At 40.7% G+C, this 24,838-nt stretch overlaps 1 protein-coding gene across 1 annotated transcript in view; it reads left to right on the top strand.

Moving 5' to 3' along the window:
• Positions 1-14,319: 14,319 nt before the first annotated feature.
• LOC135522516 (transcription factor HIVEP3-like) overlaps positions 14,320-24,838 on the top strand; it is a 70,274-nt gene continuing 59,755 nt past the window's right edge. Inside the window, exon 1 of the mRNA XM_064948844.1 lies at positions 14,320-14,542. The gene's annotated coding sequence lies outside the window, so the exon portion shown is untranslated. The remainder of the gene's footprint in view (positions 14,543-24,838) is intronic.

The raw sequence follows: 24,838 nt of genomic DNA, 5'->3' as shown, positions 1-24,838 counted from the left end.
AAGACAAGGAGGCATTGTTGAAGTTTAAAATAAACAAAAAACATGATTTTATCCCAAATGTGTATCCCTTACTTCAACTACACATTAATTTCTTAATCAAATGATAAAGCTTCTAAAATAATGTTATGGCTGGATAGATAAATAAATAAAGTAAGGATACAGGAAGACCTAATGGATAGAGGGTTGAAAGGAGGTGATGTTGGACTGATTAGTGTGAAAGGAATTAATGTATGGTTGAAGGAATATTCATTAGTTGAAGGTGTGGATGGTGTGTGTGTGTGTGGGGGGGATTGGTAGTAGTTATTGCTGTTCTGATTTCAGATTTGATTGTCAGAGAAGTAGACCAAAGTGTCATAGACAAATTTTTGTTTACGACAGGTTGTTGGGAAAAGTGGTCAAGGTAGCTGATTTGTGTCAGTCACAATATTTACTATTTGTCTCATGTTTAGAATGTGCTCCCCCATTGTTATAATTTTCAATAATGGCAATTAATTCAACAGTGGGTGCTGTGGTTCTGGGGCCTGGGCCTTCACTGAAGTCCTACACAGTCCCACCCAAATTAATCCACCTCTTATTACCATCATTATGATGCCATGGCTCTAGACACTATACATTTAGACAGAAACGCAGTATAACCAGGCGTTGTGTCACCTTGAAATTGACATTTTTATTCAGAGAATTGCAGGGGAAGAGTACAATACTTTTTCATCGTGCAGCTTCGTTGCCCTGCGCGCTTATTCGTTGAGCTGTAGATCCACTCGGGTGTCCCCAAAAGTTTTCAAAAGCACCATTGTTTGTAAGTGCCCAGCCGTACTTTGGTGTCTCGTTGCTGCCTTGGTTAGACAACTCAGGTTTGCAAAGCCAGTGTGGCTCCAAACACCAAACACCAAATCGATCACTTGCAAATAATAGGCATTCCCAGCAGTACAGTTTGCAGTGCTTCTCGGAGCCTGTCTTTGTAGCGTTGGCTTTGTAGCGTCGGCGTCTACCTCTCCTGACAATGTCTAACTTTTCTTGAAAAGTTTGTCTTGAGAATGGCGTTATAATTATATCCTCGACCAAATCGATATCTTCTCCTTCCACCATTGTGGGTTGAAAAAAGAGTTTAGTAGTACGCAAATTAATTAGTTGATCAATTTCAGTTTCCTAGTTCTGAGACCTGCCCATATAGGACCTGCCTCTCAATATTTGTAATCCAATCAAAAGACGTGCAGGCACTACGCCTGCTAGCTGGTTCATGTATAACACTGGAGCCAGCCAGCAGGCGTACAATAGCCAACTTTAAAGCTGATTGGTTGACACTAAATTTTAATTTCCATTCACTTTAAGCTACAAGCGCCCGCACTGTTGATTCTGAAGGCCCGAGGGCAGATTTTAGACCCCTGGCAACACATGATGGCTGAATATGATTGGATAAAATATCTAACATAAAGACCAGCCCTCCAAATCTCAACCTGGGGCTGGAAGCAGTGCAACCAAGAGGAACGCTATGAAATGAAGAGTGTAACTCTTACTCTGGGGAATAATTTAATACATATTTGTGGGAAAATATATTTAAAAAAAATATATATTCTGATGATGTTTAGGCCAGCAGAGAAGGCCTTGCTGGCCCTGACGGCCCACCACTGACAGCTGCAGTGATCGGTTAGCTGCTCAGATAGCTGATGTTTAAAGATAGTGAGGTTCAGCTATTTTTGAAATTCGTTCCAGTCATTGGCAGCAGAGAACTGGAAGGAAAGGCTGCCAAGTATATGTTGGCTTTGGGGATGACCAGTGAGATATACCTGCTGGAGCAATGCTACGGGTGGGTGTTGTTATCGTGAACAGTGATCTGAGATAAGGTGGAGCTTTACCTTGCATAGACCTGGAGCCAGTCGGTCTATATGTAACGAGCGCCAGCCGACAAGAGCATACAGGTCGCAGTGGTGGGTGGTATAAGGGGCTTTGGTGACAAAACGGATGGCACTGTGAGAGACTGCATCCAGTTTGCTGAGTAGAATATTGGAAGCAATTTTGTAAATGACATCGCCGAAGTTGAGGATCGGTAGGATAGTCAGTTTTACTAGGGTATGTTTGGTGGCGTGAGTGAAGGAGGCTTTGTTGCGAAATAGGAAGCCGAGTCTAGATTTCATATTGTATTGGAGATGTTTAATATGAGTCTGGAAGGAGAGTTTACAGTCTAGCCAGACACCTAGGTATTTGTAGTTGTCCACATATTCTACGTCAGAACCATCCAGAGTAGTGATGCTCGTCGGGGCGGCGGGTGCGGGGAGCGAACGGTTGAAAATCATGCATTTGGTTTTACTAGTTTAAGAGCAGATGGAGGGCACGGAAGGAGTGTTGTATGGCATTGAAGCTCATTTGGAGGTTAGATCCAGCCATTAACTTGGCTTTTTGTCATCAGCAACGCTGAATAGCATAGTGCAACAGTCAAATAATATTACTAGAAAATATTCATATTCATGAAATCACAAGTGAAATATAGCGAAACACAGCTTAGCCTTTTGTTAATCACCCTGTCGTCTCAGACTTTGAAATTATGCTTTACAGCGAAAGCAATACAAGCATTTGTGTAAGTTTATTGATAGCAAAACAAAACAATAAGTACACCTAGCATCAGGTAACTTGGTTACGAAAATCAGAAAAGCAATCAAATTAATCGTTTACCTTTGATGATCTTCGTATGTTTTCACTCACGAGACAGTTAAACAACAAATGTTCATTTTGTTCCATAAAGATATTTTTTATATCCAAATAACTCCGTTAGTTTGGTGCGGTATGCCCAGGAATCCACTGGAAAGAGCGGTCACGACAACGCAGACAAAAATTCCAAATTGTATCCATAATGTCGACAGAAACATGTCAAATGTTTTTTATAATCAATCCTCAAGGTGTTTATCAAATATCTATTTGATAATATATCAACCGGGACAGTTGGCTTTTCACTAGGACCGGGAGTAACAATGACCGCCTCTCTCTTTTGCGCACAAATCACTCTGAGAGCCCCCACCTGTCCACTTACGCAATGTGGTCGTTCACGCTCATTCTTCAAAATAAAAGCATGAAACTATGTCTAAAGGCTGTTGACACCTTAGGAAAGCCATAGAAAAAGGAATCTGGTTGATATCCCTTTCAATGTGCAATAGGGATGCATAGGAACACAGGGGTTTCAAAATAAGAGTCACTTCCTGGTTGGATTTTTCTCAGGCTTTCGCCTGCAATATCAGTACTGTTATACTCACAGACAATATTTTTACAGTTTTGGAAACTTTAGAGTTTCAATTATATGCTGTCAATTATATGAATATTCTAGCATCTGGTCCTGAGAAATAGGACGTTTACTTTGGGAACGTTATTTTTCCAAACATAAAAATAGTGCCCCCTAGCTTCAAGAGGCACAGTGTTCAAAGAAGAGCCAGATATATACAGAATGGTGTCGTCTGCGTAGTGGTGGATCAGGGAATCACCCGCAGCAAGAGCGACATCGTTGATATATACAGGGAAAAGAGTCAGCCCGAGAGTTGAACCCTGTGGTACACCATAGAGACTGCCAGAGGTCCGGACAACAAGCCCTCCGATTTGACATACTGAACTCTGTCTGAGAAGTAGTTGGTGAACCAGGCTCGGCAGTCATTTAAGAAACCAAGGCTGTTGAGTCTTCCGATAAGAATACGGTGATTGACAGAGTCGAAAGCCATGGCCAGGTCGATGAAAACGTCTGCACAGTACTGTCTTTTATCGATGGCGGTTATGATATTTTTTAGTACCTTGAGCATGGATGAGGTGCACCCGTGACTAGCTCGGAAACCGGATTGCACAGAGAAGAGGGTACAGTGGGATTCAAAATGGTCAGTGATCTGTTAATTAACTTGGCTTTCGAAGACTTTAGAAAGGCAGGTCAGGATGGATATAGGTCTATAACAGTTTGGGTCTAGAGTGTCACTCCCTTTGAAGAGGAGGATGACCACGGCAGCTTTCCAATCTTTATGGATCTCGGACGATACGAAAGAGAGGTTGAAAATACTGGTAATGGGGGTTGCAATAATGGAGGGGGATAACTTTAGAAAGAGAGGGTCCAGATTGTCTAGCCCAGCTGTTTTGTATGGGTCCAGGTTTTGCAGCTATTTCAGAACATCTGCTATCTGTATTTGGGTGAAGGAGAAGCTGGGGAGGCTTGGGCAAGTAGCTGCAAGGGGTGCGGAGCTGTTGACCGTGGTTGGGGTAGCCAAGAGGAAAGCATGGCCAGCCGTAGAGAAATGCGTATTGAAATTCTTGATTTTCGAGGATTTATCGGTGGTGACAGTGTTACCTAGCCTCAGTGCAGTGGGCAGCTGGGAGGAGGTGCTCTTTTTCTACATGGACTTTACAGTGTCCCAAAACTTTTTGGAGTTAGAGCTACAGGATGCAAATTTCTGATTGAAAAAGCTAGCCTTTGCTGAAGTGGGACTGACTGCGTGTATTGATTCCTGAATTTCCTGAAAAGTTACATATCGCGGAGACTATTCAATACTACTGCAGTACACCACAGGATGTTTTTGTGCTGGTCGAGGGCAGTCAGGTCTGGAGTGAGCCAAGGTGCATATCTGTTCTTTGTTCTACATTTTTTGAAAGAGGCAGGCTTTTTAAAGATGGTGAGGAAATTACTTTAAAAAAATGATCAGGCATCCTCGACTGACAGGATAAGGTCAATATCGGGCCAGGTCGATTAGAAAGGCCTGCTCGCAGAAGTGTTTTAGGGAGCGTTTTGAGGGGTGTTCATTTGACCGTGGACCCATAGCGGATGCAAGCAAAGAGGCAGTGATCGCTGAGATCCTGATTGAAAACAGCAGAGGTATATTTGGAGGTCAAGTTGGTCAGGATTATATCTATGAGGGTGCCCAGGTTTATGGATTTAGGGATGTACCTGGTGGGTTCCATGATAATTTGTTTGAGATTGAAATCAAGCTTAGATTGTAGGACTGCCGGGGTGTTAAGCATATCCCAGTTTATGTCACCTAACAGAACAAACTCTGAAGATAGATGGGGGGCAATCAATTCACATATGGTGTCCAGGGCACAGCTGGGAGCTGAGGAGGGTCTATAACAGGCGGCAACAGTGATAGACTTATTTCTGGAGAGATTCGTCATTAATATTAGAACCTCGAACTGTTTGGGCATAGACCTGGAAAGTATGACAGAACTTTGCAGGCTATCTCTGGAGTATATTGCAACTCCTCCCCCTTTGGCCGTTCTATCTTGACGGAAAATGTTGTCGTTGGGTATAGAAATCTCAGAATTTTTGGTGGCCTTCCTAAGCCAGGATTCAGACACAGAAAGGACGTCAGGGTTCGTGGAGTGTGCTAAAGCAGTGAGTAAAACTAATTTAGGGAGGAGGCTTCTGATGTTAGCATGCATGAAACCAAGGCTTTTTCGGTTACAGAAGTCAACAAATGAGAGTGCCTGGGGACATGCAGGGCCTGGGTTAACCTCCACATCACCCAAGGAACAGAGGAGGAGTAAGAAGTACAGCTAAAGGCTATCAAAACTGGTCGTCTAGTGCATTGGGGACAGAGAATAAACGGAGCAGATTTCTGGTTGTGGTAGAATAGATTCAGGGCATAATGTACAGGTGGGGGGTGAGGGTGCAGTGGAGGTAAACCCAGGCACTGACTGATGATAAAAGAGGTTGCATCTCTGGACGGATTAGTTATGCTGTGTGAGGTCACCGCATGTGTAGGAAGTGGGACAAAGGAGGTATCTGAGACATGTTGAGTGGGACTAGGGGCTCCGCAGTAAACTAAAACAATGATAACTATCCTAAACAACAGTTTAAAAGACATTTGAGAGAGACATAAAGCAAGGCATAAAGCAATCACAGGTGTTGATTGGGAGAGCTAGCTAAGACAAGAACGGGTAAGACAACAACAGCTAATCAGCTAAGATAACGACAACAGGTAAAATGGCGATGAATGGGTAGAGAGGGTCGGTTAACTGCACACAGGGCCTGAGTTCGAGGCTGGGGCCGACAGATAAACAAAAAAGAAACAAAATGTACCGTGATTAATGAACAGTCCAGCAGGCATCAGCTATGTAGCCAAGTGATCATACAGTCCAATGAACAGAAACAGATGGAACAGGGAAGCCGCGGGGTAGTCATTACTACGCTAGCACGCGGGAGGCAAAGCATTTAAAGTTAGCAGGCCGGGGTAAGTAGAAGCGTCTGCTCCGACGTCCGGCAAATGCCAGTTGAGGGTACAGCGGATAGAGTTACGTTGGCGGACCAGTCGTGGTGGTATGGCGGTGTGCCGTGTCGACAAAGGGTCCGGTCCAGATGGCGAAAGAAGTATTGTAGTTGTAGTAATTTAGTTTGCTAGCCTGGAGATGTGCTTGGCTCGTGGCTAACTAGTGCTAGCTTCAGGGCAGGGGCGTTAGCCACTATAGCCACTCGGTAGCAGCGATGATCTAGAGCTTATGTCAAGGATCTGTTAGAGTAGTGGATTCTAGTCGTGTTGGGGTAGAGTCCGGGAGTGACCAAAGAGCCGAGTGACCAAAGAGTAGGCCGGGAGGTGGGCCTGACTCAGAGCTAGCTTCGGTGCTGGGTCACTCGGTGGCAGCTAGTTGTGATGATCAGGAGTAATGGTCCAGGGTTTACGGCAGGAATCCGGCGATGTAGTGGAGAAAACAGTCCGATACTGGCAGGCTGGCAAGTATTATCCAGGCAAAAAAAAACGTCTTGTGTCTGTGCAGAAAGTAAAGGCCGCTAGCAGTGGTTATAAATTACTAAATAGCTAGTAGCTATTTAGCTGGTTAGCTCCTGATGGCTAGCTTCTGATGGAGGTTCTGGTTAAAGAGATTGAAAATAATTTTAAATATACACAAAAAAGACGAAAAATACAAAAAGTAAACGAGAGAACGACAAACCACATCTGCCATCTTGGATTAGGACACAGTAGAGCACTGAATAATAATAATAATAAGTATGACAATGATTTAAAGTCGTGACTTTTGCTTCTCAAGTCCAACTTTATAAGAAATACGACAAAGATTTAAAGTCGGGGCTTTTGCTTAACAAGTCCCACCTAATAAGGGGTGTGACTTCTACTGACAAATGATGAATTTAAAACTTGAAAGAGTCATGCACAAACCTCTCGTTCACATGTCCTTTACCATAGTGCGCTTATTGGAGCTGTCATTTGTGACTGAGACTGGTAAAAGTGTACTTTAAACAATGTACATGTGTTGATAGCTAGGCATACAAATAAGAATATTTCTTGATACATTTGAAGGAGGTCTAGTTGTGGCCGCAACCGGACTAGATTGTGAACGGCTCTTGGCGGAATGCGTGGCTTGACTGTGAGCGTGATTCCCCGTTTCCCCATGAGCGTGATTCCCCGTTTACATTGTTACGTATTTCATTTACACCAGTACTTCATCTTCAGATTCTTACCCCACTCCTGAATGGACAAGTGTACTGTTTGTAGCGTAAAATGGAGGAGAAACTGTTTCTCGTCAGTAATCGCATTTATTTTGGGAAATTGCAAAATATGACCTTTTCACTCAAGACAATAAAACTTGTTTTGTTGAGTTACTTTTTCCTCACCTTGTTTCTCTAACTTTATAGAATGTCAAGCTAGCTTGCAATTCTGAGCAGGTTGAAGATTTATTTTATTTAACCTTTATTTAGATAACATTGTGCCTAGCGAACATTGTGACTAGCGACCACCATCTAATAATTATCATCAAAAACAAACATCATTACCATCACAAACTTAAACGGGAGAAAACAGTCATATCATATAATTGGCTTAACAGACAATTTGTATATTTAACATTACTATTAAAATAGTACTCACTAATAGGAACGGGTAATTATTTACAAGTTGCTTGCTATCTCATAAGCCATCACCAAAAACCACATATTTTCATCTTCTTCTGTGGTTTGGCTGGACTGAAGACGATGCAAAGTTTGACAAATGTATGCGGCGTCCATCTAGCAGCGGTACCTTCTCTAGCAAGGGGGCGTTGTATTTCCACTCTGTTAACTTTGCCATATTTACATTTACATTTAAGTCATTTAGCAGACGCTCTTATCCAGAGCGACTTACAAATTGGTGAATTCACCTTCTGACATCCAGTGGAACAGCCACTTTACAATAGTGCATCTAAATCATTAAGGGGGGTGGTGAGAAGGATTACTTATCTTATCCTAGGTATTCCTTGAAGAGGTGGGGTTTCAGGTGTCTCCGGAAGGTGGTGATTGACTCCGCTGTCCTGGCGTCGTGAGGGAGTTTGTTCCACCATTGGGGGGCCAGAGCAGCGAACAGTTTTGACTGGGCTGAGCGGGAACTGTACTTCCTCAATGGTAGGGAGGCGAGCAGGCCAGAGGTGGATGAACGCAGTGCCCTTGCTTGGGTGTAGGGCCTGATCAGAGCCTGGAGGTACTGCGGTGCCGTTCCCCTCACAGCTCCGTAGGCAAGCACCATGGTCTTGTAGCGGATGCGAGCTTCAACTGGAAGCCAGTGGAGAGAGCGGAGGAGCGGGGTGACGTGAGAGAACTTGGGAAGGTTGAACACCAGACGGGCTGCGGCGTTCTGGATGAGTTGTAGGGGTTTAATGGCACAGGCAGGGAGCCCAGCCAACAGCGAGTTGCAGTAATCCAGACGGGAGATGACAAGTGCCTGGATTAGGACCTGCGCCGCTTCCTGTGTGAGGCAGGGTCGTGCATATGAAATGCATGACATCCAGCACAACCTAATGGAATGTTTATTGGTAAGATAAACAAGGCTAGATATGCAGAATATTGTTTGCAAACTGCAGCCCCCCCAAACAATTAGTTCTCGAGTTTGGTTCTACAAAGCTGTGTCCATCATAACATACAATAATCAATTAATTGCATTCATTATTGCACCATGCGATCAATTATCAATTCTAAACATGCATGTTCTTCCCTATGAACACATGATAGGCAGGAGCTGGTCGGAGCACGTCTCCGAAGCCGGAAGAGCATGTATTAATCCTGCTGTAGAAATCACACTGTGGGGGATAGGACGATGGATTGGAGCACATTCAACAAATCTGATCTAACAAAGTGGATATTTGTCAAATCCTTAATGATTGATGTATTGTAACAGGCCCACAATGTGGTTACTAAAATCCGATTTTGATATATTTGGCTGCATAACATTTAGAATTCGTATAACCTGGTAGCATAGCTAGCATACAGAAGTTGGTGGTGGTAGTCAAAGTAGTTTTTAATCGTAATGCAGTTGATTGATGACGATGATATGAACATGTATTGACATCCATACAACCATTATTCTTCAATTTGTACCTTAGCGTGCTTGGGGGGGATTTGGGATGGAGATTTAGGTGGGAGAATGGTGCAGTATTTTTACTTCATGCTATCTTGGCTGACCTCCTATGTCAAGCACTGGGAAACAGACTCCAACATCTCAGAAGAAGTAAGGTCTTGTCTTTTCATTTAGCCAGTTGCTTGTAATTGACTGGATGGCCATACAGATTAGCCCAGAATCACTACGAGTGGTGCGGTGCAGAGCAATTTATTGGATGCATTTTATTGGATGCCTATGACTGCTCCCAGAAGAGCAAGACGTAAGAATGCTCTGACTACTGTGGAGGCGGCATCCCAGTAAATGCTGTTTGGCCACTCCAGTAATCAGATTGACCATGCAGCCTTTTTAATGATCGAGTCACTATAGCAGCATGAGCAACTAGTGCTATCAATTCAGTGAACAACTATCCCAAAATGGAAATATCTGACATGAATAACAAATAAACAAGTACAATCAATCTTTTGAGTACCTGTTAATGAGTGAAGTTTACACTGACCAGAATAACTATCCTACAGTATAGAGTCCTCCTCTGGCATATTGCCTGGTCTGCTGCTCCATCGTTATCGACACGACAGGTAAACTTGCATGCATATCATACAGGCCATGATTTTTTAAAATAGCTAAATAACCTATTTTACTGACTGTTAACAATGACTAAAAGCTAGAATAGTGGTGTTTAAATGTGAAGCTAATATTGCATTAGAGCTGCTGATGTTTTTTTCTAATGAGTAGGCATGCATTGTGATTAATTTATACAACTATCACACCCGTGCATATATTAAATGACTAACTAATATTGAAAGGTGATATGATGCAATCTTAGATTGGAAGCCTACTTCATCCTAATGTAAACTACATGCAGATGAACTCGCTCACAAAACTAGCCAAGTTAGCTGCATTGTTGCTTGCATGCGTTTGGCTGTGGTCTTGCGGGTGGCACACAGCTTGGGAGACAGTGTTGCCTGTCAGGCATTGTTCAGGACCTAAATGTCCCAATAAAGCTTAATTGGCCCATGAGCTCTTAGCTCAAGGTAAGGGACATTTAGCTTGCTAACATTCTAACTTAATTGATATTAAGCTCCAAACACAAATGAAAGCATAATGCTAGCATGGAATGTATCGTCCCTTAGTGTAGCAATCAATAAAGACGTATGCGCTGATCCACCATCCTCAGCCACACTGTCAATCTATCATCAATACATCCACTCCTATTTACAGACTTTATCTTGTAATCTTGACAAACCATTTTTGTTATGTCATGATCATGAGAAAATTATTGTGATTGACAACAAAAAAATATATTTCGTGATCATGAGATACTGTACATAAATTGTGATCGACATGACAAGGGAGTAATTTTTTTATTCATATGTCCTCTCTGGACTTCCATATTAAACAGCTGATAAGCAGGATGATATCTCCTGCGAGCTAGCTATCATGTCCTACATTAAACCTAGCTAGGTTGGCAATGGCTGATCAGTTACTCAACATTTGACTTAAAAATTCATAGCTAAAGTTTTGCCTGTGCTGCAGACGGCTATATCAGTCAGCTAATAAAAGACTATTAAAACTTCTTAAGGCTAGGGGTTCCACTAGCGGCACCCCTCGACAACATTCCGCTGAAAAGGCGGCACGCAAAATTCAAAAATATTTTTGGGAAATATGTAACTTTCATACATGAACAAGTGCAACACACCAAATGAAAGATAAACTTCTTCTTAATCTACAACATATGATTATGATTATGTTATAGGACAGAGCCTAGTCACAAAAACACACACAGCCATTTTTCCAGCCAATGTGAGGAGTCATAAAAAGCAGAAATATAGATAAAATAAATCACTAACCTTTGATGATCTTCATCAGATGACACTCATAGGACATCATGTTACACAATACATGTATGTTTTGTTCGATAAAGTGCATATTTATATCAAAAATCTCAGTTTACATTGGCGCGTTATGTTCAGTAATGTTTTGCTTCCAAAACATCTGGGGATTTTGCAGAGAGCCACATCAATTTACAGAAATACTCATAATAAACATTGATAAAAGATACAAGTGTTATTCACAGAATTAAATATATACTTCTCCTTAATGCAACCGCTGTGTCAGATTTCAAAAACACTTTACAGGGTAAAGGATAAGCAGCCAACAAATGCTCAGCATATGTGAGAACTCCTTCAAGACTGTTGGAAAAGCACTCCAGGTGAAGTTGGTTGAGAGAATGCCAAGAGTGTGCAAAGCTGTCAATTAAAAATTATCCTTGGTATGACCTTAAAACAATTCCATGTAGCTTAGTCGAACATAGACAGGGCTTTTACTGTAATGGGTTAAGCTATATAAAACAACGATTGTTTCTGTGTACGGCTGCATTTCAGATACATTTTTGTACATTTGAATGTTGCAGTAATAGTACCTCGGCCTAGCATTTGAGTGAGCAAGAGAGAACATTATTTTGACAGCCCTGATCTCAAAGACTCGAATGCCCCCGCATGGAGAGAAAGAGTGCTGCTCATTTTCAGCCACTCACAAGGCTCATTTGAATTTCATAATGCATCAGAAATATTCTCAGCGACAAAAGAGTGATCAAGTTAAGATCCGACATTATTATTATTATTATTCTAAAATTCAATCTACACACAATACTGCAAAATGACAAAGCAAAAACAAGTTTTGATATTTTTGCAAATTTATATTTTACAGTTATTTAACTAGGCAAGTCAGAACAAATAATTATTTTCAATGACTGCCTAGGAACAGTGGGTTAAACTGCCTGTTCAGGGGTAGAATGACAGATTTGTACCTTGTCAGCTCAGGAGTTTGAACTTGCAACCTTGCGGTCACTAGTCCAATGCTCTAACCACTAGGCTACCTTGCCTCTCAATTTAAAAATCTGAAATATCACATATACATAAGTATTCAGACCCTTTACTCAGTACTTTGTTGAAGCACCTTTGGCAGCGATTACAGCCTCGAGTCTTCTTGGGTATGCCGCTACAAGCTTGGCACACCTGTATTTGGGGAGTTTTCCCATTCTTCTCCGCAGATCCTCTCAAGCTCTGTCTGGTTGGATGGAGAGCGTCACTGCACAGCTATTTTCAGGTCTATCCAGAGATGTTCGATAGGGTTTACGCCCGGACTCTGGATGGGCAACTCAAGGACATTCAGAGACTTGTCCCGAAGCCACTTCTGCATTGTCTTTGCTGTGCGCTTCGTGTTGTTGTCCTGTTGGAAGGTGAATCTTCGCCTCAGTTTGAGGTCCTGACAACTGTGGAGCAGATTTTCATCAAGAATCTCTCTGTACTTTGCTCCGTTCATCTTTCCCCCCATCCTGACTAGTCTCCCAGTCCCTGCCGTTGAAAAACATCCACCTTAGCTTGATGCTTCACAGTAGGGATGGTGCCAGGATTCCTCCAGATGTGATGCGTGGCGTTCAGGACAAAGAGTTCAATCTTGATTTCATCAGACCTTTCTAAAAACCTGTTTTGTCATTATGGGGTATTGTGTGTAGATTGATGAGGATTTTTATTTTAAGAATAGTTTAGAATAGTTAATAACAAAATGTGAAAAAAAGTCAAGGGGTCTGAACACTTTCCAAAAGTACTGTAAATGTCATAGTTTAACTAAATGCAGTATATTAGCTTCCAAAATGTAAGTTGTTATATCTAGCTTTCCAATAATGAATTCTGATTGAATGGTTTGTCCTGCACTTTGTAAAAACCCAGATTGCATGTAGGAAAAAGATATTGGTTCCTTTCTAAACATAGCAATGTGAATTTAAAGACGACTTGGTCCAAAAAATTGTTGATGTGAACTGGCAAAAGAGTTGACTCCTCACTCAATGGAAAGGGCAGTGTGAATACAAAGTGAACTGAATTGTTTTGCTTTTTTTTAAAGAGGACTGAGATCGGTTCTTTTGAAGATAACTATATGTGAAAACACCCTTAAATAGCTGAGAAGTATACCAATATGTTATACCCTCTAAGTTTTTGTCTAAAGTGGTAAAAATGTCAGTTTGTAAAAGTTGAGACAAAAAGTTGTTAATGTGGTAACTTAGCTGTCTTTTTAATTGGTATTAGCTAACTTTGTTCTGATTCCTGATTTGAATAGCAGAGAAGTAGACCAATATGTCGTACCCTCTAAGTTTTTGTCTAAAGTTGTAAAATTTTTAATTGTTTGGAAAGTAGAGGAAGATTTCATATGTTTTAACTTTTTGTTAAAATTGATGGGAAAGGGGTCAGAGTAGCGTATCTTTGTTCAAATTTGCATTGTTCACTGTGAATGGAATGTTGGGAGTCAGGGAGTTGATGTCACAATGGGAACTTAAGAATGTTAAAGAAATCCCGTGAAAGAGAATGAAGATGGACAAAAAATGTAAGTTTTAAAAGTCTAAAAGATACAGTATCAAAAAGTTGTATGCACAAACTGGTCCTGACCGCTCTGCACATTTTAAAGTTTGAATGAGGTGTCTAGCATAAAGCTGCAATATGTAACTTTTTTGGGTGATCCAATTCACATAGAAATGTGAATTATGGATATGTCATTCTCATTGAAAGCAAGTCTAAGAAGTTATATATATGTTCTATGTGCGCTATTTCTATGATTCCTTGATTAAGTTTCCTTTTTGCATCTTTTACTTTTGGTTTTGTACACCAGCTTCAAACAGATAAATGCAATATTTTCAATTATGGAACATATATTTCACAGCGGTTTAGATGGTACAATGATTTTCTACAATATACAAGCTTTTTGTAACAAACTGAATTAGGTGAACTATTAGAATTTTAGCAACCAAGAAATGGTGGAGCGATTTCTGTGTAGTGCATTTTAAACGGTGTAAATGGATTCGTTTTCCAGATAGTAAGTATATTTAAAGTTGGGACTTTTGCGTCACAAGTTCCATCTATGTAAAATGTCCTGTTAAGCCAGGATAATGAGAGATGACGAAAGGGGGCGGGATCCTCTTGATGTCTGGTGCGCCGGCGCGGATGTTTGTGTAGCGCGAGATGATGTTTTTGTTGTTCTAATCTTCTGAATATGGCTTCGTAGTTCTTTTGACAAGGCGTAGGGAAAGCCCCCCCCAGCTGGCCTTCAAGCATCGCTGCAAGATCTGCGCTACACACACCGTGACACAGCCGAGGAAATGCGGACTTCTAGCCCTTTCGCTACGGGTTAAATGGCTGCTGCACCCACACCGTAGCAAGCTGGTAAGTAGTGCTAAACGGTGTAACTTCACGCTAAGTATTTTTAGTCGTTCGAATGACCGGGTTAGTGAATAATATGATGGCATTATGTCCAAGCTCTAGGAACTATTAAGAAATATGGCAGTTGTAAGCTAATGATGTAAAGTGGCGGACTTTGGCACTCACTCTGTTTATTTTTTACAATAGTTGAGGTGCCCAATCTCAGTATAAAGTAGACGGTATAATATTGCTACTGTAACGGTATTGGAACTGTTGTACATGCCGTGAATTGAATTGCACTTCCGGACTGCCAAATCACAGAGTTTCTAAACCCAGAGGCACAACATCGTAAGACTTTCGGGAACGCTTGCGAAACAGACCAAGCAGTCCAGGTTTGAGAAGTCCGTGGAGAGTAATTGTTACTCAGTTATTTTTCAGAAATCTAAAGGCACAACCTTGATTCGAGCCTATGTCTTAAGTAGTTGAACACTCCAGCCTCTGGAAGATGACAAACGGACACGTTTTCATTTCATTCAGAAACAACTTCATATCGAAGGAGGGCCTTTATCTTACGACATGCGCAGTTTGGCGCGAGACGACCGTTTGACCCATTTACGTGTTTCTGCGCATCAGTTTCGCAAGCTAACATCGCCATGACATCGCAAAATGCGATAGGCAGAAACTGCCTAGGCTAAAATAAGAATATGCTATATATTTGACATACGTGCAGCTGTCTGTTTAAATATTTTTGTTGTTGTAATATAGCCTAATATTTTATTTTAATTTTATTCCGGTTACTAGTCCAACACTCTAACCACTAGGCTACCCTGCCACCCCATGTCTAGTGTCAATTGTGTGCGTAAAATAAGCGTGCGCAAAATATTTGTGTGCATAAACTCCAGCCAGGCAAAAGTTTCATGTTTCATTTTTCTTGGTTTACATTCTTGTGCAATGGGGAAAAAGAAGGATGGCAAAAATCGTTAGGTGTATATATATATGCACAGAAAAAAAAAAAAAAGTAAAATAATGGAATTTTAGAAGGAGAAATGTCAGAGGCTGGAGTGTGTGTGTGCATGTACAGTGCATTCGGAAAGTATTCAGACCCTTTGACTTTTTCCACATTTTGTTACGTTATAGCCGTGTTCTAATATTTATGAAATAATCTACACACATTACCCCATAATGATAAAGCAAAAACAGGTATTTAGAAATTTTTGAAAATGTATAATCTCTTAAGGATCGGCCCCTTTTTTTTCTATTTTCGCCTAAAATGACATACCCAAATCTATATATGCCTGAAGCAAGGATATGCATTTTCTTGGTACCACTTGAAAGAACACTTTGAAGTTTGGGGAAATGTGAAAGGAATGTAGGAGAATATAACACATTAGATCTGGTAAATGATAATACAAAGAAAAAAACTCTTATTTTTTTGTATATTTTTTTGTACCATCAACTTTGAAATGCAAGAGAAAGGCCATAATGTATTATTCCAGCCCAGGTGCAATTTACATGTTGGCTGCCAGATAGCTGCAGTGTATGTGCAAAGTTTTAGACTGATCCAATGAAAGATTCCATTTCTGTTATTTAAAAAAAATCAAGACTGCCCAAATGTGCCTCATTTGTTTATTCATACCTTTTCATGTTCAAAACTGTGCACTCTCCTCAAACAGTAGCATGACATTCATTCACTGTAATAGCTACTGTTAATTGGACAGTCTAGTTAGATTAACAAGAATTTAAACTTTGCCAATATTATATATGTATATGTCCCGGGAAATGTTCTTGTTACTTGCAACCTCATGCTAATAGCATGGCCTATGTTAACTCAACCGTCCTGCAGGGGACCCACCAATCCTGAAGATCAAATACAAAAAAAACACATTACATTTACATAAGTATTCAGACCCTTTACTCAGTACTTTATCTTGGGTTTGATGCTACAAGCTTGGCATGCCTGTATTTGGGGAGTTTCTCCCATTTGTCTCTGCAGATCCTATCAAGCTCTGTCAGGATGGATGGGGAGTGTAGCTGCACAGCTATTTTCAGGCTTCTCCAGAGATGTTTGATTGGGTTCTTGTCTGGGCTCTGGCTGGGCCAGAGACTTGTCCCGAAGCCACTCCTGCATTGTCTTGGCTGTGTGCTTAGGGTCGTTGTCCTGCTGGAAGGTGAACTTTCCCCCCAGTCTGAGGCCCTGAGCTCTCTGGAGCAGGTTTTCATCAAGGATCTCTCAGTACTTTGCTCTGTTCATCTTTCCCTCAATCTTGCTGCTGAAAACATCATGATGCATCCACCACCACGCTTCACCATAGGAATGGTGCTAGGTTTCTGCCAGATGTGAATCTTGGCATTCAGGCCAAAGAGTTCCAATCTTGGTTTCATCAGACCAGAGAATCCTGTTTCCTTTAGGTGCCTTTTGGGCTGTCATGTGCCTTTTACTGAGGAGTGGCTTCCATCTGGCCACTCTACCATAAAGGCCTGATTGGTGGTGTACTGCATGGTTGTTCTGGAAGGTTCTTCCATCTCCACAGAGGAACTCTAGAGTATCTCTAGAGCTCTGTCAGAGTGATGATCAGGTTCTTGGTCACCTCCCTGACCAAGGCCCTTCTCTCCCGATTGCTCAGTTTGGCCAATCGGCCAGCTCTAGGAATAGTCTAGGTGATTCCAAGCTTCTTCAATTTTAAGAATGATGGAGATCACTGTGTTCTTAGGGTCCTTCAATGCTACAGAAATGTTTTAGTACCCTTACCCAGATCTGTGTGTCGACACAATCTTGTCTTCAAGCTCCACAGACCATTCCTTTGACCTCATGGCTTGGTTTTTGCTCTGACATGCACGGTCAACTGTGGGACCTTATATAGACAGTGGTTTTTCTTTCCAAATCATGTCCAATCATTTTATTTTATCACATGTGGACTGCAAGTTGTGGAAACATCTTAAGGGTGATCAATGGAAACAGGATGCACCTGAGCTCAATTTCGAGTCTCTGAGCAAAGGGTCTGAATACATATTTAAACAAGGTATTTCTGTTAATGTTAGAGGTTAACCTCTTTCAGCTAGGGGGCACTATTTTTATGTTTGGAAAAATAACGTTCCCAAAGTGAACGGCCTATTTCTCAGGCCCATATGCTAGAATATGCATATAATTGACAGATTATGATAGAAAATACTCTAAAGATTCCAAAACTGTCAAAACTGTGAGTATAACAGAACTGATATTGCAGGTGAAAACCTGAGGAAAATCAAACCAGGAAGTGGCTTCTATTTTGAAAACTTCATGTTCCATAGCCTCCCATTGCCCCATTTTAAAGGGATATCAACCAGATTCCTTTTCCTATCGCTTCCTCAAGGTGTCAACAGTCTTTAGACATAGTTTCAGGCTTTTATTTTGAAAAATTAGCGAGAAGGATAACATCGCGTCATGGATACCTGGGTGTTTGCATGAGTGGGGCAGCCATTGACTCTCTCTCTCCCACTGAAAAAGAGACAGTGCCGGTTTATATATTTTAAAAACAACCTGAGGATTGATTATAAGAAACGTTTGACATGTTTCTGTGGACATTACGGATACTATTTGGAATTTGTCTGCATTCCTTGCCACCCATTCTGAAACGAACTGCAGCTCTTTATTAAGTGTTGCAGTCATTTCAGTCGCTGTAGTAGTTAACATGTATAGTGTTTAGTCATCTGTATACATATACACACTGGCTTTACTCATTTAAGGAAGTAAGGGGCCTAAGCACACTTTCTAGTGGGCTTAAATTGAAAATGTGGAAAATAGGAGTGACAATATTGTCTGCTATTATCCTCAGTAGTTTTCCATCCAACTTTTCAGACCCTGGTTGCTTGTCATTATTGCTATATAACAATATTTTTTTCACCTCTTCCCCACTCACATTACGGAATTCAAAATTACAATGCTTGTCTTTCATAATTTGGTCAGATATACATTACCAGTCAAAAGTTTGGACACAGCTACACATTCTTTTTCTTTATTTGTACTATTTTCTACATTGTAGAAAGTAGTGAAGCCATCAAAACCATATAATAACACATGAAATCATGTAGTAACCAAGAAAGTGTTAAACAAATAAAAATTCATTTTATATTCAAGATTCTTCAAAGTAGCCACACTTTTGGGAGCCCCGAGTTCCTTCAATCTGCAGTCCAAACCATCTCAATTTGGTTGAGGTCGGGTGATTTGTGGAGGCCAGGTCATCTGATGCAGCACTTAATCACTGTCCTTCTTGGTCAAATAGCCCTTACACAGCCTGGAGGTGTGTAGGGTCATTGTCCTGTTGAAAAAGAAGAAGCGCAAACCAGATGGGATGGCGTATCGCTGCAGAATGCTGTGGTAGCCTTTCTGGTTTAGTGTGCCTTGAATTCTAAATAAATCGGACAGTGTCACCAACAAAGCACCACCATGCCATAATACCACCTCCGTGCTTTATGGTGGGAAATACGCATGCGGAGATCATCCGTTCACCCACATCGCGTCTCACAAAGACAGCGGTTGGAACCATAAATGTCCAATTTGGACTCCAGACCAATGGAGAAATTTTAACTGGTCTAATGTCCATTGCTCGTGTTTCTTGGCCCATGCAAGTCTCTTCTTATTATTGGTGTCCTTTAGTAGTGGTTTCTTTGCAGAAATTCGACCATGAAGGCCTGATTGACTCTTCTGAACAGTTGATGTTGAGATGTGTCTGTTACTTGAACTCTGTGAAACATTTATTTGGGCTGATATCTCTGAGGCTGGTAACTCAAATGAACTTATCCTCTGCAGCAGAGGTAACTCTGGGTCTTCTTTTCATGTGGTGGTACTCATGAGAGCCAGTTTCTTCATAGCGCTTGATGGTTTGTGTGACTGCAATTGAAGAAACTTTCAAAGTTCATGTCTGAGCCAATCAGTTACTTTAAAACGCATTAAGATGGAAAGAAATTCCACAAATTAACTTTTAACAAGGCACACCTGTTAATTGAAATGCATTCCCAGGTGACTACCTCATTAAGCAGGTTGAGAGAATGCAAAGAGTGTGCAAAGCTGTCATCAAGGCAAAGGGTGGCTATTTGAAGAATCTCAAATATAAAATACATTTTGAATTGTTAAAAAAAATGTGATTACTGCATGATTCCATATTTGTTATTTCATAGTTTTGATGTCTTCAGTTTTACAAGTTTGGACATCAAAGTAGAGTATAGTACCTTTATCGTGTATTCAACTCTAGTACTGTATTGCACTATACTCTACTTTTATTTTCTTTACTATACTTTAACATAGTGTGCTGTCCAAAGTTGAGAACCAAACTGTGGTTTGTGTTGACTATGATTTCCCACTGATTTGTAGCCAATTCTATTGACTCTTTGCTAAGTCCCGCCCCAGAATTTTGGGCAACCAATCGCAGCGTGCCAATGGATAGCAACTGTCGCCGAGTCCAACACCTCAGACAAGCTCACGTTTGAAATGCACTACCAGTCAAAAGTTTAGAAATGTCCTTGTTTTTTTGTCCATTTAAAATAACATCAAATTGATCCGAAATACAGTGTCAGCATTGTTAATGTTGTAAATGACTATTGTAGCTGGAAATGGCTCATTTTATAAAAAATCATGGAATATCTACCTAGGCGAACAGAGGCCCATTATCAGCAACCATTACTCCTGTGTTGTGTTAGCTAATCCAAGTTTATAATTTTAAAAGGCTAATTGATCATTAGAAAACCCTTTTGCAAATATGTTAGCACAGCTGAAAACTGTTGTGCTAATTAAAGAAGCAATACAACTTCTTTAGACTAGTTGATTATCTGGAGCATCGGCATTTGTGGGTTCGATTACAGGCTCAAAATGTCCAGAAACAAATAACTTTCTTCTGAAACTCGTCAGTCTATTCTTGTTCTGAGAAATGAAGGCTATTCCATGCAAGAAGTAGCCAAGAAATTGAAGATTGTGTAGTACTCCCTTCACAGAACAGTGCAAACTGTCTCAAACCAGAATAGAAAGGCACGTGCACCCTAGAAAAACAGCTTGCAGATACACAGGGTAGGCAAGTAAGTCTACATTTTGAGACTATTGTGGATAAGAGCAATAATATTTTTATCTGCCAAACGGTAGTTAAGCATTGATTGTCATATCACCAGAAAAGACAATCAATATTTATTGGAACGGAGCATCAAGCTCATCACCATGCACTTTCACCACCCTATGAAACATAACTTATTTAATCCGTAACTTAATAAACTGCATGGTGTCTCGAGTTGTAGTGGGAGGACCACACACCATATTGTCGCGTGACATGATGGTTATGATTTCAATATATGCGCACAAAGGAACTTCCACTGCCATTTCTCGCACAATGAAGTTTACAGACACAAAAACATCCCACCACGTCGAACAAAATAATTTTGTCTGCATTTTTTAAATTGCACGATACTCTAATCCCAACCCAATAAGTATGCAGTATCAGTTATAGGAAGACACCTTTGTGTATATAAAGTGACATTTGAAACGTGCCATTACAAGTAAACAAAACAGTACACATTTAAAATTTGGTTTGCATAATGGTATAAGAATATAAATACAGACTCCTGATTTTCAGCTCTCAAATGTCTGACAAGTAGGTTGGAGCTGCAGCCTGGAGTGTTGTTTCTTTATCCAATGTAATGTATTCTCATCGAATTTGGGGATTGTTTTTTGTCCATGTTCAGAGTTGGTATTACCAGGTTCTGACCACTAGATGGTGGTGTTAAGGTCATAGAAGAGTATCTCTCCCTACAGTACAACACTATTTTTGCATAATGGCATGCAGTGTACTGGCCTAGGCAGAGTGGGAACACATGGGAGGCTTTTGTCAACTGTAAACCAACTCTGGGTCTGAATGGAGGTGTTTGGGAGGTCTGTTTACCACTGGAAGACCCCTGACATCCAGCAACCTGTTGCCCTTTTTTTGAACACACTTAAACGGAGCTCCCACCTGTTGACTCTCCCTTGAGTCTGTGTTTGTGCAGGGGAGCGCCCAACGGGTTATACTTCATTTGCATAGTTTATCATAGTCACAGAGGTTACAAATATCCACTGATATGCTGCCCGGTTACACTCAACGCACCAATAGTGATGGCAGCACTGGGATTCTGCTATACGAGGGAAGCTTTGTGGAGGGAATTTGAATTGGTCTTTCCCTGCCTTTCATGGCGTTGCTTCAACTACTAAGTTCCTGATGTTTTGGATTTTAGTTGAAATTGATGGGATGTCTTTGCTCAGTTGTTGAGTTGTATGGTGAGTCATTACATTTTTCATACAACTCCCTCTCTCTTTTCAAATTGTCATTCACCTTATATTATAGTTACCTTAGAATACTCTATGGGCGCTATGGGACTATAGCCTGAGTGTGAGAGTTTTCTCTAGACAGAGAGTGTAAGTAGAGGAGTGTGAAAGTGTAAAAATATTTGCATGCTGTCCTGACGCCCACACAACAGCAGCGAAACGTGGGTGGAGGGAGGGGCCTCGCGTCTAAAAATGACACATCCTCTTTCTATTTTTGTCTTCGATCTTTCCCTCATGCCATTGTGCATCATTTTTTCTTTCTTTTGTGCATCTCTCTTGTCAGTTCTATGGCTCTGGGTTGTTTAAGGTTGGGTTCAGACAGCTACTTTCGCAGTTGAAAAGACTTAGACCGACAGTGAGTGTTTGCTTTCTGTGTGGGCCTTCTTCTGACAGTTAAAAAAAATAATTATTTAATTTAACTAGGCAGGCACAAAAAAACATGTTCACAGATGGGTTGTTCCATCAATTCAGTGCCTTTTGACAAGTGTAACTTAAAATTTAACTTAAACTTAATTTTAACATGAAGAGCACTTTGTAAAAATGCATGTTTTCCCAAATCAAGAGGTAAAAAAAAGTGATTATCAAGGTGCAAATAAAGTAAGAGTTGACAGTAAAGGGGTTGACGATTTCTTCTTAAATCAGACATAAATTCCCTTGTGACAGGGGGAATGGAAGCTTGTTGAGGTCACACAAGAAGTTTTGTCGTGAATGTTGATGACGTAAAGAATATTTGCTGGTCTGTGGAGTGTATTGAGGAGCAACCAGACTTGACACATTTCTAAAATTGTTTATTCCAGTTACTAATAAGCATGCACCCATAAAGAATTAATGTAAATACTGTCAAATCCCCTTGGATCGATGAGGAATTGAAAATTGTGTGGTTGAGAGGGATGAGGCCAAAGGTATGGCAAATAAGTCTGGCAGCCCAACTGATTGGCAAACGTACTGCAAATCAAGAAATCATGAGACTAAACTAAATAAAAATCAACAATACTATGAAACAAAAATAAATTATATAAAGAATGATAGTAAAACGCTTTAGAGTGCCTTATATGAAATTTTGTGGAAAAAGCAAACTCGGCTCGATCATTCATTGAATAAGATGGCTCATTTATCATAAAACCCACTGATATTGCTACATTAATGACTTTTTCATTGGCAAGATTAGCAAATTTAGGCATGATATGCCAGCAACAAATGCTGACACTATACATGCAAGTATATCTGACAAAAAAATTAAAATGAGCATTGTATCTTTGAATTCCATAAAGTGAGTGTGGAAGAGGTGAAAACATTATTGTTGTCTATCAACAATGACAAGCCACTGGGGTCTGACAATCTGGATTTAAAATTACTAATAGAGGATGATATTGCCACTCCTATGTGCCACATCTTCAATTTAAGCCTACTAGAAAGTGTGTACCCTCCGGCCTGGATGGAAGCAAAAGTCATTCCGCTACCCAAGAATAGTAAATCCCCCTTTACTGGCTCAAATAGCCGACTAATCAGCCTGTTACCAACCCTTAATAAACTTCAGATTTTTGGAGGGGGACCAGATGCAATGTTATTTTACAGTAAACAAATTGACAAACTTTCAGCACGCTTATAGGGAAGGACATTCAACAAGCACAGCTCTTACACAAATAACTGATGATTGGCTGAAAAAAATTGATAAGATTGTGGAGGCTGTTTTTTAAAAACTTCAGTGCGGCTTTTGACATTAACGATCATATTCTGTTGCTGGAAAAACGTATGTGTTATGGCTTTACACCTCCTGCTATATTGTGGATAGAGAGTTACTTGTCTAACAACACAGAGGGTGTTCTTTAATGGAAGCCTCTCCAACATAATCCAGGTAGGATCAGGAATTCCACAGGGTAGCTGTTTAGGCCCCTTACATTTTTCAATCTTTACTAAAGACATGTCACTGGCTTTGAGTAAAGAGTATGTATGCAGATGACTAAAAGCATTGGATTTGGGACAAATCTTTTACCTGAACTACATCTCATAATGAATGCTTTTAGTGTTGAAATTGAGCATGTTGAGGTGACTAAACTGCTTGGAGTAACCCTGGATTGTAAACTGTCATGGTCAAAACATATTGATACATCATTAGCTAAGATGGGGAGAAGTCTGTCCATAATGAAGTGCTGCTTTGCCTTCTTAACAACGCTATCAACAAGGCAGGTCCTACAGGCCGTAGTTTTGTCGCACCTAGACTACTGTTCAGTTGTGCGGTCAGGTGAAAATTGCAGTTGGCTCAGAACAGGGCAGCACGGCTGGCCCTTAAAAGTACACGGAGAGCTAACACTAATGATATGCATGTCAATCTTTCATGGCTCAAAGTGGAAGAGAGATTGCCATCAACACTACTTGTTTTTGTAAGAAGTTTTGACATGCCGACTGTACCGAGCTGTCTTTTTAAAAAACTTCTTATGGCTGCAGGGGCAGTATTGAGTAGCTTGGATGAAAAGGTGCCCATTGTAAACGGCCAGCTCCTCAGTCTTAGTTGCTAATATATGCATATTATTATTAGTATTGGATAGAAAACACAAAAGTTTCCAAAACTGTCAAAATATTGTCTGTGAGTATAACAGAACTGATATTGCAAGCGAAACCCTGAGGAAAATGAAAACAGGAAGTGGCTTCTATTTTGAAAACTCCATGTTCCATACCCTCTTGCTGGATTAAAGGGATATGAACCAGATTCCCTTTCCTATCGCTTCCTCAAGGTGTCAACAGTCTTCAGACATAGTTTCAGGCTTTTATTTTGAAAAATGAGCCAGAATGATTACATCGCATCACATGAGTTTTGCTTGCGCAACAGAGTTTGGGCAGTCATTGCCGTTCCCTCTCCTACTGAACAAGACCATTGCGGTTGATATATTATTGATTATATATTTTTTAAACAACCTGATGATTGATTTAAAAAAACATTTGACATGTTTCTGTGGACATTGCGGAAACTATTTGGAATTTGTCTGCATTGTCGTGACCGCTCT

This window comes from Oncorhynchus masou, chromosome 30, assembly GCF_036934945.1.
Source record: "Oncorhynchus masou masou isolate Uvic2021 chromosome 30, UVic_Omas_1.1, whole genome shotgun sequence".
NCBI classification, from domain to species: domain Eukaryota; kingdom Metazoa; phylum Chordata; class Actinopteri; order Salmoniformes; family Salmonidae; genus Oncorhynchus; species Oncorhynchus masou.
Note: the sequence above shows the minus strand (reverse complement) of the source record. Positions and strands in the feature narration are given on the sequence as shown.